This window comes from Diadema antillarum, unplaced genomic scaffold (genome assembly GCF_040938485.1).
Source record: "Diadema antillarum isolate AM-2024a unplaced genomic scaffold, OU_Dant_1.0 seq00000810_RagTag, whole genome shotgun sequence".
NCBI classification, from domain to species: Eukaryota; Metazoa; Echinodermata; class Echinoidea; order Diadematoida; family Diadematidae; genus Diadema; species Diadema antillarum.
In genome coordinates, this window is record NW_027271690.1 from 1,397,076 (window position 1) to 1,411,979 (window position 14,904).

Consider the following 14,904-nt stretch of genomic DNA (forward strand, 5'->3'; position numbering starts at 1 on the left):
TTGATTGGCTAAGAGCAAACTTGTCAAAAAAAAAAAGGTCTGACCAAACGCTTGATAAAATGCCCCCCCCCCCCCCCAGGAGCTGTTGTAACTCCGTAAACAATGCCACGGACTGTCAATCACATGAATAAGAGGGAAGAGTATACATTCAGACTCAAAATGGATCACAGCGAATTACTGAAGATGCTAACAAAATAAAGAATAAACTACTTTTGTGTTTGGAAAAGCATGATATTCACATAATTGAAAAGGCAAACGATGTGTGATAATTCGTCGAATTTGTCGCTGAGATATTGAAACCAGCACGTAGAATCAATGCCCTCAGTTACAGATTATTTAGCTGTGTTCTCTAATGAATCTACATTTCAGGTCCTTTTAACTCTCCTTACCTCATCGTTAAGAGCAGTTTCATAAGTAAACAAACACAGGAAAGCTTTACTTTCTGTCTGAACAACCCGTTACTATAGCATTATGAAAATAAAATGTATCACTGATGAAATAAAAAGCATCGAATAAAGACACTATATTAAGAGTGATCTATAGTCTATTGATCACGTTGACAGGCAGTAATAATAAAAAGAAAGAGTAATGTCTAGCAATTTAGTTACATTCTTGCTTTTGATATGCCATTGTAATTACTCACTACTCAGCGTAAATACATACACACCCGCACACACAAAACACACACACTCACACTGGGCTTCAAATGAATTTTGAAACGCGTGTGACAATCAAGAAATTTACAGATTATTTTTGTTTGCTAAGTTTGCACACCCCCTCCCCCCCCCCCCAAAAAAAAAAAAAAGTTGCCGACTTTAACTTAACTATATCAACATAATACGTTTTGGTTCTTCTGGAGATGCATTCAGTCAATTTGCATTTATTGACCTGAAGTAATCTGGTTCTATTTCCCACCGCTGTGCCACCCAGGATTAAAATATCATAATGTAAAGGAGCTAACTTCAGTATACCTGATTGGCTCACAGCGAGACTTCTATTCACTTTGGTGGGGCAGTAAAATCCTACATAATTAGTAGGAGGGATTTGGACCAGTTTTGATAAAGGAATTGATGGATTTCTTTACGTATATAGAGATACACAAACACACACACACACACACACACACACATATATGTGATAAAAACCAAAAATGGCATAGATCTTGGGTTTTTATCACATATATGTGTGTGTGTGTATGTGTGTGTGTGTGCTTGTGTATCTCTATATACGTAAAGATATATATATATATATATATTATATACATGTATATAATTTGGGAGTATGAAGAAAGGGAAAAGCAGGGAAAACTGAAATGATTTCATACGGTCATATGAGTGAAATATCCTATAACAGGGGCGCGTCAGTTAATACTGTTTTTTGTGTATTTTCCGCTAGAGCTGAAATAGGTAGGGCCTGCACAGCATGTGTCACCCTAACTTTATGTTGTTTTCAAAAGTTGCACTTGGACCTAGTTCTTCAGTTTTCTCTTGGCGTGACAAGTGGTATCTAACATCCAGTTATACCTCATGGTGTAATGGTACTTCTTGATAGCAACAGGCAACATAAGATTGTCTGCTTTCATGAATCAATAATGTTTGTGTGCGTGTTTTGTTGTTGTTGTTGTTATTGTTGCTGTTAACAGGGACTTGGTCTAACGTGATGAACACGTTATGTCATCAACCTGTGGAGAGAAAATTGAGGCCTGTCAGAGAAGAGTATTATAAAATTCTTGCTTATAACGTACTTAACTTTCCCGTCTATAATCTTATCTAAAAAAGAGAGAGATAAAAAAGAAGCATAACTGTTTCACAGCAGCTAGCACCAATCAAGAAGAACAACAAACTGCTTGAAAAGAAATATATACAGTTTACAATACTTTTCAATATCAACAACAACGACGACCTATGCATGATGAGATCTCTGGGTGCAACCGATCGACGTGACTGACCCGACGCTTGAAAAATCTCCACGAAGCAGCCAGAGTTCACGTAGAAGCCGTACGTGACAGATAAGCAGAAAGTTGAATTTCTTTCCCCCTATCAAATTCCAAAGTCACGTCAAACGCTCTTTATTAATACCAGATGGAATGCAAAGTTGCTCCAGCATCCAACTGCAGCAGCACAGATTTTTCTTTTTACTTGATAAAGGGGGATAAAAATCCAGGAGAGGTACAAAGAGCTTATCTTAACGAACACGATAAAAATTGTATTAGTGAAGTATAAACATGTTCGCGATAATCCCTTCGACAAACTCAAAAAGTATCTTTCTTTCTTATTTCTTTTCGCCTCTTTTTTTTTCTTGTTTGATATTTTGTTGAATGCTGCATGTTATTGCTGGCTTAGGCCGTGGGAAAGCAAACCAAAATCTAACCTTTGTGATAGGCAGTATTGGTCTAACTTGTCTTTGGTAAACAAATCGAGTAAACAGCGCATGTGCCTCCGTCAGTGCACATTAGTCTTGCCCACAGGATTTTCGCTTTAAAGTTTTCAAAGTTCTCACATCTATAGAGCTGTTCAAAGGCGTAAACGAGTAATTGCATTTGCATTTAGACTCTGAATCACACGCACATGGCATACTACACTTTACTATAATGCATCTACATGCATTGTCAATTTATATTCAAATATTCTGCAAATTGTTTTAATCGCATATATTCAACAATGTATTCCTTGTTACATATTATTGTTCTTATGTAATTTTTGTATTGTGGAAACTTTGAATAAACTTGAAACTTGAAATTTGAAACTAGATATCAGAGTTAGAAGTACCAATATCGTGTGAGATCATTGAATATGTAATATCTGCTTATCTGCTGTTTAATCCAATCAAAATGAAACATCACCATGGTTTATGTTTTGTTTTTCTCCTTTTTTTTTAACAGAACGAAACAGAACCAACCCAGCGTTTTTTAAGCATCTTCAGTTTGTTTGTTTAAATGCACATTTAAATAGACATGTCTTACAACAGTGTGAAGCAACAATATGAAACCAGTCTAAAGTAAATTGACCGGTGATCATTTTGTTGGACGCGTAGACACGTTGTTGTCATATCAATTTAATGTAAGACTCATTAAAACTGAACATAAAGCGGAGTTTTCTCCAGGGTTCGATTATGAGCCGTTGTTTATTTTGCACATCAACGCCATTTCTTTTTTAAAAGACACTAATGTATTATTTTCACATAAAGATATTAAAGGACAAGTCCACCTTCATATACCTGTGGATTGAGTGAATGCAGCAATATTAGGAGAGCACATCAGTGAAAGTTTGGGGAAATCTGACAATCTGTTCCGAAGTTATGAATTTTTTAAGTATCTGCGAAGTCACTGCTGGATGAGAAGACTACTACAATGTATGATGTCATATGCGTACAACGTTATAATGAAAATAAAAAGAGAATTTCACAAAACGTTACATTTTGAATAAAGTGCACATTTTCTTCAACTTGTTACTGACGTATCTTAACCCTATTAAGCCCACGCTATTTTGACCCCTCGCAGGCCCGGGGGGGGGGGGCACATTGTGCCCCCCTATATAACTTTTTTATTATTTGATGAATCATCGTCATATTTGGCACATGGGTAGAGTAACTCATACTCTACATGACCGTACATTTGAATTTTCTCAAGGTCACCCATGGAGGGCGCTATTTTCCAAAATATAAAGAAATACATAGGAAATATGCTAAAAACATGATTTTTCTGTATAATTTCTTAATCCCCATTATATATGTCTTATTATAGACCAATCATTTTCATATTTGTCACAAATGATAAGCAAGTGGAATCTTATGATTTGTTACAGTTGAAATTTCTCAAGGTCACCACATGGGGGCGCTAGTCATGTCAACATAATAATACATTATGAGACCTGAGATGAAATGTTTCGGATGGGTACATGCATAGTTATGACACTTCAGATTTGCATAATAGTGGAAATTCAAGATTGCAAATTGATAATATGATAAACTAATGATATTAGAGGCATAACTTGGGTGAGGGAATCAAAATAACACAAAACAGAAAGGCAATCTTCAGAAAATATTATTTTTTTCAAGTATCTCTACTATATCTATTGTTTTATGCCTTTGTCTCATAAAAACAAAGGAAATAATAAGAAAAACTTTCCAGGACCATAATTACTTCAAATTTTTCTCCTTCAACAACCATGGCAACCAGAAACATCAAATATAGCTAAATTATATATCAAAATGTTTGCAATAAGATCTTAGGAAAAGCCACCAAATTTGGTTGAAATCGGATAAAGGGCGAAGGAGTGGCAAATGAAAATCTGGTAGGGGGCACAATGTGCTCCCCCCCCCCCCCCCCCCCTTGGGCTTTATAGGGTTAAGGGTAATGTTCCCCCTGGCTTCTGAAAGAGAGAAGTCGAGTGTTCTTTTGTTGTGCGAGAAAAGTGAAAATATGTTGAATTTTCTTGATTCGTTCTTTATATCGTTGTACATATGTGACATCACAAGCTATAGTAGTCTTCTCGTCCAGCCGTGACTGAGCAGAAACTTCAAAAATTCATAACTTTTTAACGGGTTGTCCGATTTTCCTCAAACTCTCACTGATGTGTTTTACTAATATTGCTGCATTCACTCAACCCATATGTCTATGATGGTGAACTTGTCCTTTAATGTTCCTACCACCTTGACGATCAGATCTGTGATAGCAAAAGTGTAAAGGTTTGAATGTAATAGACATTCATTAGATATAGATTAACCTTATTTCATGTATTTTCGAAATATTCATGCCCCATCTGTTATAATCTTGGCTATGATAAAATGGTATATCTTTCACTGTTATCTGTTTATCTTATCTTATTTTTCAGTTATCTATCAAATTCATAGAAGTAGCCGATATTACTTGGCATAATTATATCAACAACGTATCTAATTTGATGTCTACATTATATTGGTATAATATATAAATTTACAGATTTAATATCTTTAAAGTCTCCCTTTTTATGTTATACAAGCCTCTATTTTTCCTTTTCTGAACTATTGCAACACAGTGTAGGAAAACTACTGCAAAACCAAGATCGAAGCACTCTTGTTATTACAAAAGAAAGCAATAAGAACATGCTCATTGTTCAATCACTTTGATCACACTACTCCTATTTTCAAAGATAGGAAAACACTCAAAGTGGAAGACATCCACATATTCCAAACAGCCATTTTTATGTTTACATATTATGTCACACACTTACCTCCATCTTCATTCGAAATATTCTTCGCCTTTTATATTGATATACATTTATACCCCATTCGACAATCTTGAGACTTCCATCCCAATAACCGTAGAACTCTACGATCCTATTCACTCCCCGACGTGTGGAACTTATCCGACACACTGAAATCACGAACAAGACTTTATTCTTTCAAGGTTGAATAAATATTTAGTGTCCAAATATACAGAAGAAATTGAAAATATGTTTGACAATATAGCATTTGAATATAAAATTTTAATTTGTGTTGATATAATCACACCCGAATTGATATTAATAATTATTCTGAACTGATCAAAAGTAACAGACATTCACTTAAAAAAAATTAAGTACAAGTAATTGAGAGGCCTGAACACATTCACAGACTATACGATACACTTTGCACTCTTTTTGCTGGTTTCCGCTCTCTTCAATACACTCCATAGTCCCAGGCAGTCATCATTATAGACGGCAAAAAAAAAAAAAAATAAAAATAAATGGGAATGAAACCCCAAAATACATGTTCAATGCGTGAATGCAGCAATATTAGTAGAATACACAAGCTAAAATCGGACAATTCTTTCAAAAGTTATGAATTTTTGAAGTTTTGGTGACGAGACCGCTGGCTCAGAAGACTACTACTGATCATGATATGACATTATGAACTACGATATGAGGAAAATGTAAAGAAAACTTAACATAATTTCACTTTTCTGGCATAATGAAAGAGCACTAGATTTGCCTCTTCAGAAAGAAGAGGGAATGATATTATCCTTGTCATATGCCATAAGTAATAAGGGAATGATGTGTTCGATGATATTGCTGCATTCACTCAATCCACAAGTATGTTTGGGTTTCATTCACCCTATACAGTCTGCTGCATTGATCACTTGAATATTCCTTGTATTTGACATTGATTGCTCTTCTTTGGTCACAAATTTCCAAGTTCCGTTCATATGGTGTTTCTTGCCACCAATGTTGAAAAGTAATATAACAAATGATGCTATTTTGTACTGGAATGTTAAAAAGTGCAGAAATAAAACCAACCAACCAATCAATCTAACAAACAAACAGCGCTTAGACGGTAGGGTAACACTATTGAATACCACTGTTGAGTAGCACTGTAGAATAACAGTGAGTGCGGAGTTACACTGTCTACTGCAAGGCGACATTGTCGAGTAATACTGTGAAGAACACTATTGAGTATCACTGTCAAGTAGCAATGTTGAATAACACTTCGGAGCAAAACACCGCTGGGTAACACTGTCGAGGAATACCGTCGAGTAGCACTCTAAATCTATCTAAGAATAGAAGCAGGTGTACACCTATATGTCAGTACAATTCGATACAATGACTTCATGAATATACGGTGTCACGGAAAAGTCATGTTTATTCCTCAATTCAACATTATTGAGAATTTAAGGTTTCTGGGACAAACACTGAACTAGGCTTTCTATAGCTCAGTCGGTAGAGCATCAAGCTAGCATTCCGGAGGTCTCGGGTTCGAATCCCGATGGAATCCCATTTTCTTTGCTCATTTTCCACTAATAGATTATTGCTTAGCCTGGAATTCCAGCCCGTTTTCACATAGTGATCATGGTTTAATCTGTTGATGTTTTATCAAATTATTTTATTTCTAACGTTTTTCTTTGTGTACTTCTTGGTCACAGGAAGTGTTATTTTTAGGCAATTTCTTAGGCTACCAGCCAATTTTCACGTAATCGTCATAGTTGATTTCATTATTCTGACGTTTAGTTGAATTATAACTTTGTCTTTTCTCCCCTTTTCTTCCTTTAAGTTTATATTTTTTTTCCTGTTTAGCTTATTTGGCTTATATGTATCTATATAAACATAATACATATAAAAAGTAAAAAAAGGGAAACTTTCTCTATTTATTTGTTCATTTCTGTCATTTTGCCATACATTCTTCGATCACCATGTCAGTCAGATAACCTCTGGGGATTTCCACACACTTTAGCATAATACATTATATTATAAAGAGGCTTGCTTCTGGTGAATTAGGTATTTACTTTCATTTTGAATTTTTATATATATGCATGTGTCTAAGGATCATTTTGTACCTGCGCCTCGATGTGACAAGGTTATTTCGTTTTATCGATATAAATGGTCCGATGCAACGAAACAATGGGTTGAAATCCTAGTTTCTCTTTCTGTGAAAAGATCCACATACACGTGACAACTATGGCTATTTTGGGGGACGCCCATATGGGACCGCATCTTTGTTGACATCATAATTTCGGAATAGTCATAGTAGTTTTTGTGTTTGCCTGAATAAGGTCGGCTTTTCATGGCTTCGCGGCGCTGCAATGTCTTCTCACTCTTTTTAATCCTAAATATCTCTCTCCTTGGGTAAATTCTCCTTCATATTGGTAAGCCGGTCATGAGATCACAGACACTTTAAACACGTTGAACAATATCCACTTCCGGACGAGCGCACCATGCAATTATATCCCGTTCAGGATTTCATTTCAATTCATTTCATTTCATTTCATGTCATTTCATTACATTATATTTCATTACATTACATTACATTACATTACATTACATTTCATTTCATTTCATTTCATTTCATTTCATTTCATTTCATTTCATTTCGTTTCATTTCATTTCATTTCATTTCGTTTCGTTTCGTTTCATTTCATTTCATTTCATTTCATTTCATTTCATTTCATTACATTTCATTTCATTTCATTTCATTTCATTTCATTTCATTTCATTTCATTACATTACATTTCATTTCATTTCATTAAATTCATTTCATTTCACTTCATTTCATTTCATATCCAACAAAAGTATCAAGTACAACGATGACATTTGCATATGCAAGCGTAATCAATGCAGTTCATTTTTTTTTAAACACTAAAACAAAACATAGTTTAAGGACATGAATAGCCAAACTTTAGCTGAATCGTATCAAGAAAAAGATGTCGGATACGGAGGCAACTGCTATTAAAAACATAGCTTGTAGAATGCTTGTAGAATGCAGGATGCAGCTTGCGGTGGTTTATACAGCAGTAATTTAATTCATATGATTAACTGCATTCAAATAATATGTATACACATGTGTGTGTGTGTGTGTGCGTGTGTGTGTGTGTGTGTGTGTGTGTGTATGTGTGTGTAGTGTCAGTATGATGATATTCTTTGACAAGACTAAGAAGTACAAAGTAATGCGTGTAGATTATTTTTATACAAAATACAGATGAATACAATAACGAATGTGAATGAATACAAAAATATTCTGCTTGAAATCAGGGATACTGCTCGATCTCCTTTTTATTCTTCACCTCTTCTTTCCTCTCTCATCTAAACTTGTCTTTTCTACTCCTTTTATTTCTATCTCTCTATCTCTCTCTGTTTGTCTTAAGCGGAGCTTCAGCTTCAGATTTTAATTCTAATCTTTTAGGTATATATTCTTTGTCATGCGTTCATTTTTTTTCTCTCTTTTTTTTTTGGGGGGGGGGGGGGGGGGAAGGGGAGTAAGTAATACGATCTGTGCTCTTGATTTAGGTGTCCACACTTTTGTTCTTGATGTTCTTATTTCTACTTCTTAGTACCATTTGTTGATGATATATTCGTTTTAACTACCTTTTATTGAATTAAAAACAAAATGTCATTGCATTGTTATAATCATTGCAATCCAGGGGGTGTTTCATAAAGCTCTTCTTAAAGTTACGAATGACCCAAGAACGACTGGTGATCAGTTCTTGTGCTGAATTATTGACATTCTGATAAGTATAGCACATCAGAACGTGTTCCAGTCGTTCTTAAGTCGTTCGTAACTTTAGGAACAGATTTATGAAACACCCCCACCCAGTTATGCTTTTTTTTTAACACCAAGTGGAAATGAATTCAACTCAACTCAAATAAAATTTTCTTTTCGGCTCAAACGTTCAACGCCCAATCACTTGCAAAATCATGCAACTGTGTGTGCTGAGGTTATGGAGGTCGTTTCCTGATCCAGCATGAAATGTATTACTTCGTACTGAATAAATTTGGCTGGACTTTCTGTCATTTTTATACATAAGACGTATAACGGACTGATTATGACGTTTTCATTCAACGTTAAGGATATGATTATTACATTTCACACATATTTCATATATATTTTCAAGGCAATATCAGAAAGTTCTACTCCCCCCCCCCCCTCCTTCTCAGGCAGCGTTAATCACTGGCATGGGCAATTATTTCCAAATTGGTAAGTTGAAAATATGTTATCATTTCCGTTCCTGTCGATTCAGAACCTAATGAAATGACACTGCAGAGGGCAAGGGTCGCATAACCAGTGCCTGGTCTTGCAGTCCTTTGGCGTTCTAGGTGAGCTCGCGACAATGCCGGGAAGACTGGACAGGCGCCAAGCAGACGACATGAAGTGCATCCAGGAGATTACTCCGGCTTAGTAGGAGTGATGGCAAATAACCAGTTAGCCCGCGAACAATTCCCCGATCTCCCGCCCTGTGTAAGCATCTAGAGGGACAACAAGGTACTTCCAAAGTTATTCCTAAATTGTGGGCATTGTTTTCCTTCCACCAAACGGCTTTGATGGTCCCACTTCTTCAAATCCGCCGAAAATCGGATAACCTTTATTTCTTTTTATCGTTACGGCTATACTGTTGTCACAGTTAAGCTAACATATCAATTGCTTTTGAACGAGATTACAAAAGGGGTTTACCGATACCCATGTCGGCGGAAGATTAACGTGCGACAACCTTTTTTCTTTTTTTTTTTGTAGACTCAACTTCTTTGGAATGCATTCCTCTTTTTGGGATACAGCTCGCGAGCGAGATACAAGAGCTCAATATCAGTCGAAATCGAGTGATTAATGATTATTTCGTGACCCGATATCAAAAAGACAGGCACAAAGTCGACAATTGTCTCTGGTATAATCTGAAGTCTGTTGACCTTTTAAAGGCAATGTAGTCACCCCGATGACGTAGAGATTTCATTTGCACAGATTAACCGGTTTTTAACTGAAATTCTCCTAAATCACATTACTTTGTCATTTCATTCATTCATCTATTTTCTTGAAGGTTGGGAATTGTAAGTATAACTTGACTAGGCCTAAGTATTTTTTTTTGACACCGAGGAAACCGAAGAAGTTCTAGAACCTTAACAAAAAACTTTAACCTACAAATCATATTATCAACTTAACATGTCTTAACACGCCAAACTGTAAGCCAGTGTACAACTGTTTGATATTGAAATGGGCACACTATACATTCATTACGATATAAATGTTTTAAAAGGGAAAAAAGATTTCATTTGTACAATGTCAACCGTCTTCTTTGACTTGAATGATGCAGAAAAAGCTACAATATAGGTGCTAGATAAAAGCCTTATTTTGATTCTTATTGATCACCTCATAATCGATAACGTTTGACAAATGGAGGGTAATGGGGAAAACACCAGTTGTTAAATCATACTTTAATTTTGGTTAAATATTTGATTTTTAAAAGTAGAGAATATGGAAAGCCGCCTACATAATGAAATAAAAAATAATATTTTAGGGGATAGATTTGAGGAAAAGAAATTAGCATCAATGAGAGGAACTTTAACCATTCATTTCAGTAAATGGGAAAATTTGAAAGTAAGTATGGAAAGACCCGGAGCCAGATGTCCACGGGGAAGGGGGAAGGGAGGGGGAGGGTAATTGGGAGGGGAGGAAGGGGGGAGGGGTGATTAAAGGGAATATCGATTCCATTTTGGTGTATATCGATTTTATTTGGGTGTATAGATTGATAATGTGTTAAGTGTTCTTTTTTTTTTGTTATGAATGTACTGTCATGCTGAAAGTACAGCTCCATTTGATTTTAATGAAAGTAAGTAAGCAGTATATGTTGTTGTTGTTTTTTTTTTCCCGGTGCAATGTATATTCTTTACGAATGTACTGTTTCTGCTGAAAGTACAGCTTAGCTTGATTTCATTATAATTGTGTTATGCTGAAGTGTGGATTTTGTAATACATGTGATTTGATCTGTTATGAAATTATATTGAATATGGAATCAATAAAACATTATGGAAAAATACAAAAAAAAATGTGTTCAATTTTCATAGAATGGAAAAAAACTCGCAATCACATGTACCTTTCATTTTCAAAGTCAGTTTGGTGTGTTTAAAAAAAAAAATCCTTAAGGAAATATACACAGACCACGTAGAGCACAAAGTAATGTGATGATAATAACTTGGTAAAAGCTTCAATATATTTTACAGCATTGAAGTCCATATAACCCCTAATCAATTCTTTATTTATTAAAAACTTTGGACGGATTGTTAAATTTTTCTCAAACTGAATTCACTAATATATTATACTAATTAATGATTCTGCATTCATTGAATTCACATGAACTTGATGTAAATTCCTCTTGAATGAGACAGTCAATACGCAGCGACAAATTTTCTACACGCAGCTCAAGACATACTATATAATATAATGGTGACAGGAAAGTGCGAGATTGCACAAATGCAAAGATGACCCCATCCCTTCAGATCAATTAAAGAAAGATAAAAGTGATGGCTCTCCCCACATTCTACTCTTCGGCATACTCCAAGCAAACTAGTGGTCGATGATCGAAGAAATTGTATACAGGAAGTCATTGTGGGTGTATCAAAAAGATGGCATGATGCTAGAAGTCTGTTAAGGAGATCTAGCCCTGTGTGTACCACATTTATTCCCGTCCATATGTTTGTGTGTGAATTTGTGCACATTTGACTCATGGGCCTAGTGAAGGGGTTGATGATCTGAGGTTACATACAGGAGAGCAATCAATTTAACTTGCAGAGGACAGATGCTATGGTGTAAAAGAAAAGAGGAAGAGTAACATAGTTATCTAAGTGTCTCGTGCTCGTAACCCTTCAGTGACGGTATAGTCTACAGGTCTTCATTGATTATCGATATGACTTGGGATTTCTTCAGATTAGTTTACTATTCATGCAAGAGCTCATATGACTCAAGCATTGTTACTCCTTCTTGTGACACACTTGAGTTAATGAAGTACCTTTGTCTTATTTCAATCGCTTCGTCAATAACGTTTCCGCTGCGGTTTGCAGGTATTCAATATTGACGAGGAAGAGGCAGTCTATAATATCACGAGGCTCGTACACGCGATGCAGGGAGCGGAGATGCGTATAGCTTCGCCATCACGCGCCGACCGAGCGTGGCACACGAATCACGATTGAATTCCCCTTTGTCTTATGTTCTACAGTCGTTTTGTCAACAGCATTTCCGCTTTTTCGCTTAGTCAATACAGACGGAAAAAAGATGGAGAAAATCTATACCGTGACAAAACGTCACTTAAGAAGTCAACACACCACGTAAAACTGTTCAATCGAGCGCAGAAGACCGCAAAATCTGCTACGAATTTGTAGAAGGACGAGAATGTGCAATACACAGATACACACGAGCGAATATCAGCAAGAGTCGAGAATGACATATTGCCATTTGAGTTCATACAAAAAAAAAATATGAAGATAGAGATCATCAATGCTTCTTTCGTTGATCAAACAAGTAAATGATGCGCCCTTGAAAATTGGGTCGTAGTGATTGCAGATTGGTAACCACTGAGCAGAAGATTTATCGTTCAGAGTGATTCCCTTTTCCTAGCTTCCAATACATTAATCATGATCTGCAATAGCATCTGTGTCTCAAATGAATGGAAACAGAAAAGCTTCTCCAAGTAACGTTACAGAATGATTTATACAGGAAAAAATATTTCCATTATGTTCACACTTTCTGGACTTTTGTCCCTTTTTGCACTGTGTTTTAACTATGTTAGATAACAGTACCTCATTCCTGCCAAACTTTTATTGCATGCCAGTGAAAAACCGATGTTTTGTTTATCGTCTTCAACTGATGAATAATTTTCTGTGATCAGCAAGTCGTGTTCGTTCTACAAATGTTATTTCACACACATTCAGTTCTTTGCCTGTACACATTTTTTTTCCAGAAAAAAAAAAGAGGAAATAATCTCTCATTTGTTTCATTAGTGTTCACTTGTATGTTTTCGGTAGAATGAAAGTAAGACTATCACTGGGTCTGAAGTGATCAAATTTGGTAATGATAACTATAGATCAAAACATGAATACGAATCAAGCTATGCTCTGAATTGTTCTCCAAGCATTGCCAAGGCTGTGGGATAGCAAGTGCATCAAGCGAAACTATAGATTAATTGCAGCTGCAAATTTTATGTGTGAGCCTATAAATCAGTACGTATTCGATCTTATTATCAACAACAGAAACTAAGTGTTATGGTTACATCAAAAAGTAAAGAAAACTGACGTCAATGATAACAAAAAGCTACACAATTAATCGAAGTAGATTTGTAATTGATCTCAACTAGGAAAATTACATCAAAATACAGTTTCTCTTAACTTTGCTTCCTCTATTTTTAGGAGATTTTATACGACATAATATATTAGTGACATTTCATTAGAATCTGTATTATTATGTAGGCCAACAATGCACTTTGCTTACCTTTGTTTTCAGTCAGTGTATTTCACACACTAGCATTATTTATAAAGCGTTCCCCTAAATCTCTTTTGGGTCATTTAGGATTGACTCCATTCCAACAAATGACGTGATTAACACTGTAGGCGATGAAATTACGGAGCAGCTATAAATGGCTATTAGCCATCCCACTGCAATGATTCCATTTTGTGTTGTACCTAATGTTATGTCTTCCGTCATTATCTTGTTTATCATAAAGCATAAACCTACATCACACAACATAAATTATTCACAACACCGCCTCCATTGCCGTTTTTGTCTTATTCGTTCTATTTCAAAACTCGATCGAGTCCTTGCATGCTTGTGCCGCAATAGTTAACTCGTTTGCGTATCTGTCTGTAATAAACATTTTGCTGTTTGCCGCCATCTTTTGAACTGCATGGGTTGATTTTGCGCTTAAAAGGTGTAGGGCCTACTCAGTATAAATTCCGATACTCGCAGCTGGCTCTGTGTAGACTATTCACAAGAATTTTCATGGTTGCAGGGATGAATACATGCCAAGGAATGGATCAACCAGACTTTATAAGCTGAAGGAAAATTTCTATGTCTTCCAATCTTTCACCATCCTTGTTCCACTCAGGAGTAGGCTTATAGCTCTTAAGGAGTATCGTTTCCTCCCCTTTCCATATTTCTTCTTCGTTTCTCTGACTTCCCAACATTTTTTTTTCAAGAGCCGTTGCTACGTCGTTACACAGGACACCCACCCACAACGAAAAAAGTTATAACCTTAACAAGCTGCCAAACTGAAATGGTATCTCTGTTCTCTATGTTTCCTTTCCCCCTTTTTAACTCGTTGCCTCAAACAGAGTAGATACAGTGCCCGCTTGCTTCTCGAAGGTAATTGATCTTGGATAATTGGAGGTGTGTTGCAATCATGAACTATATAGAAAACCAATGGCAAGAGCAAGATGAATATCAATACAGTGTATACCTGGATATTAGAATTGAAACAGAGATGTCTATTTCTTTGGGACTGGAAACAAACAAACGAAATTCTTGTGAAGGTGCGATAGAATGAAGATGTCACGGCGCGGCAAGATCCGGGTACTTAAAAACAGCATAGGAAAAAAAAATATTCAAGAGGTGGCGCCCTTTACAAGAAGTATTCTGTGGGAGACGCCTTGCCCACTCCGATTAAAGTTCCGGCTTTTCTGGGCGTACCAGCATAAACATTTT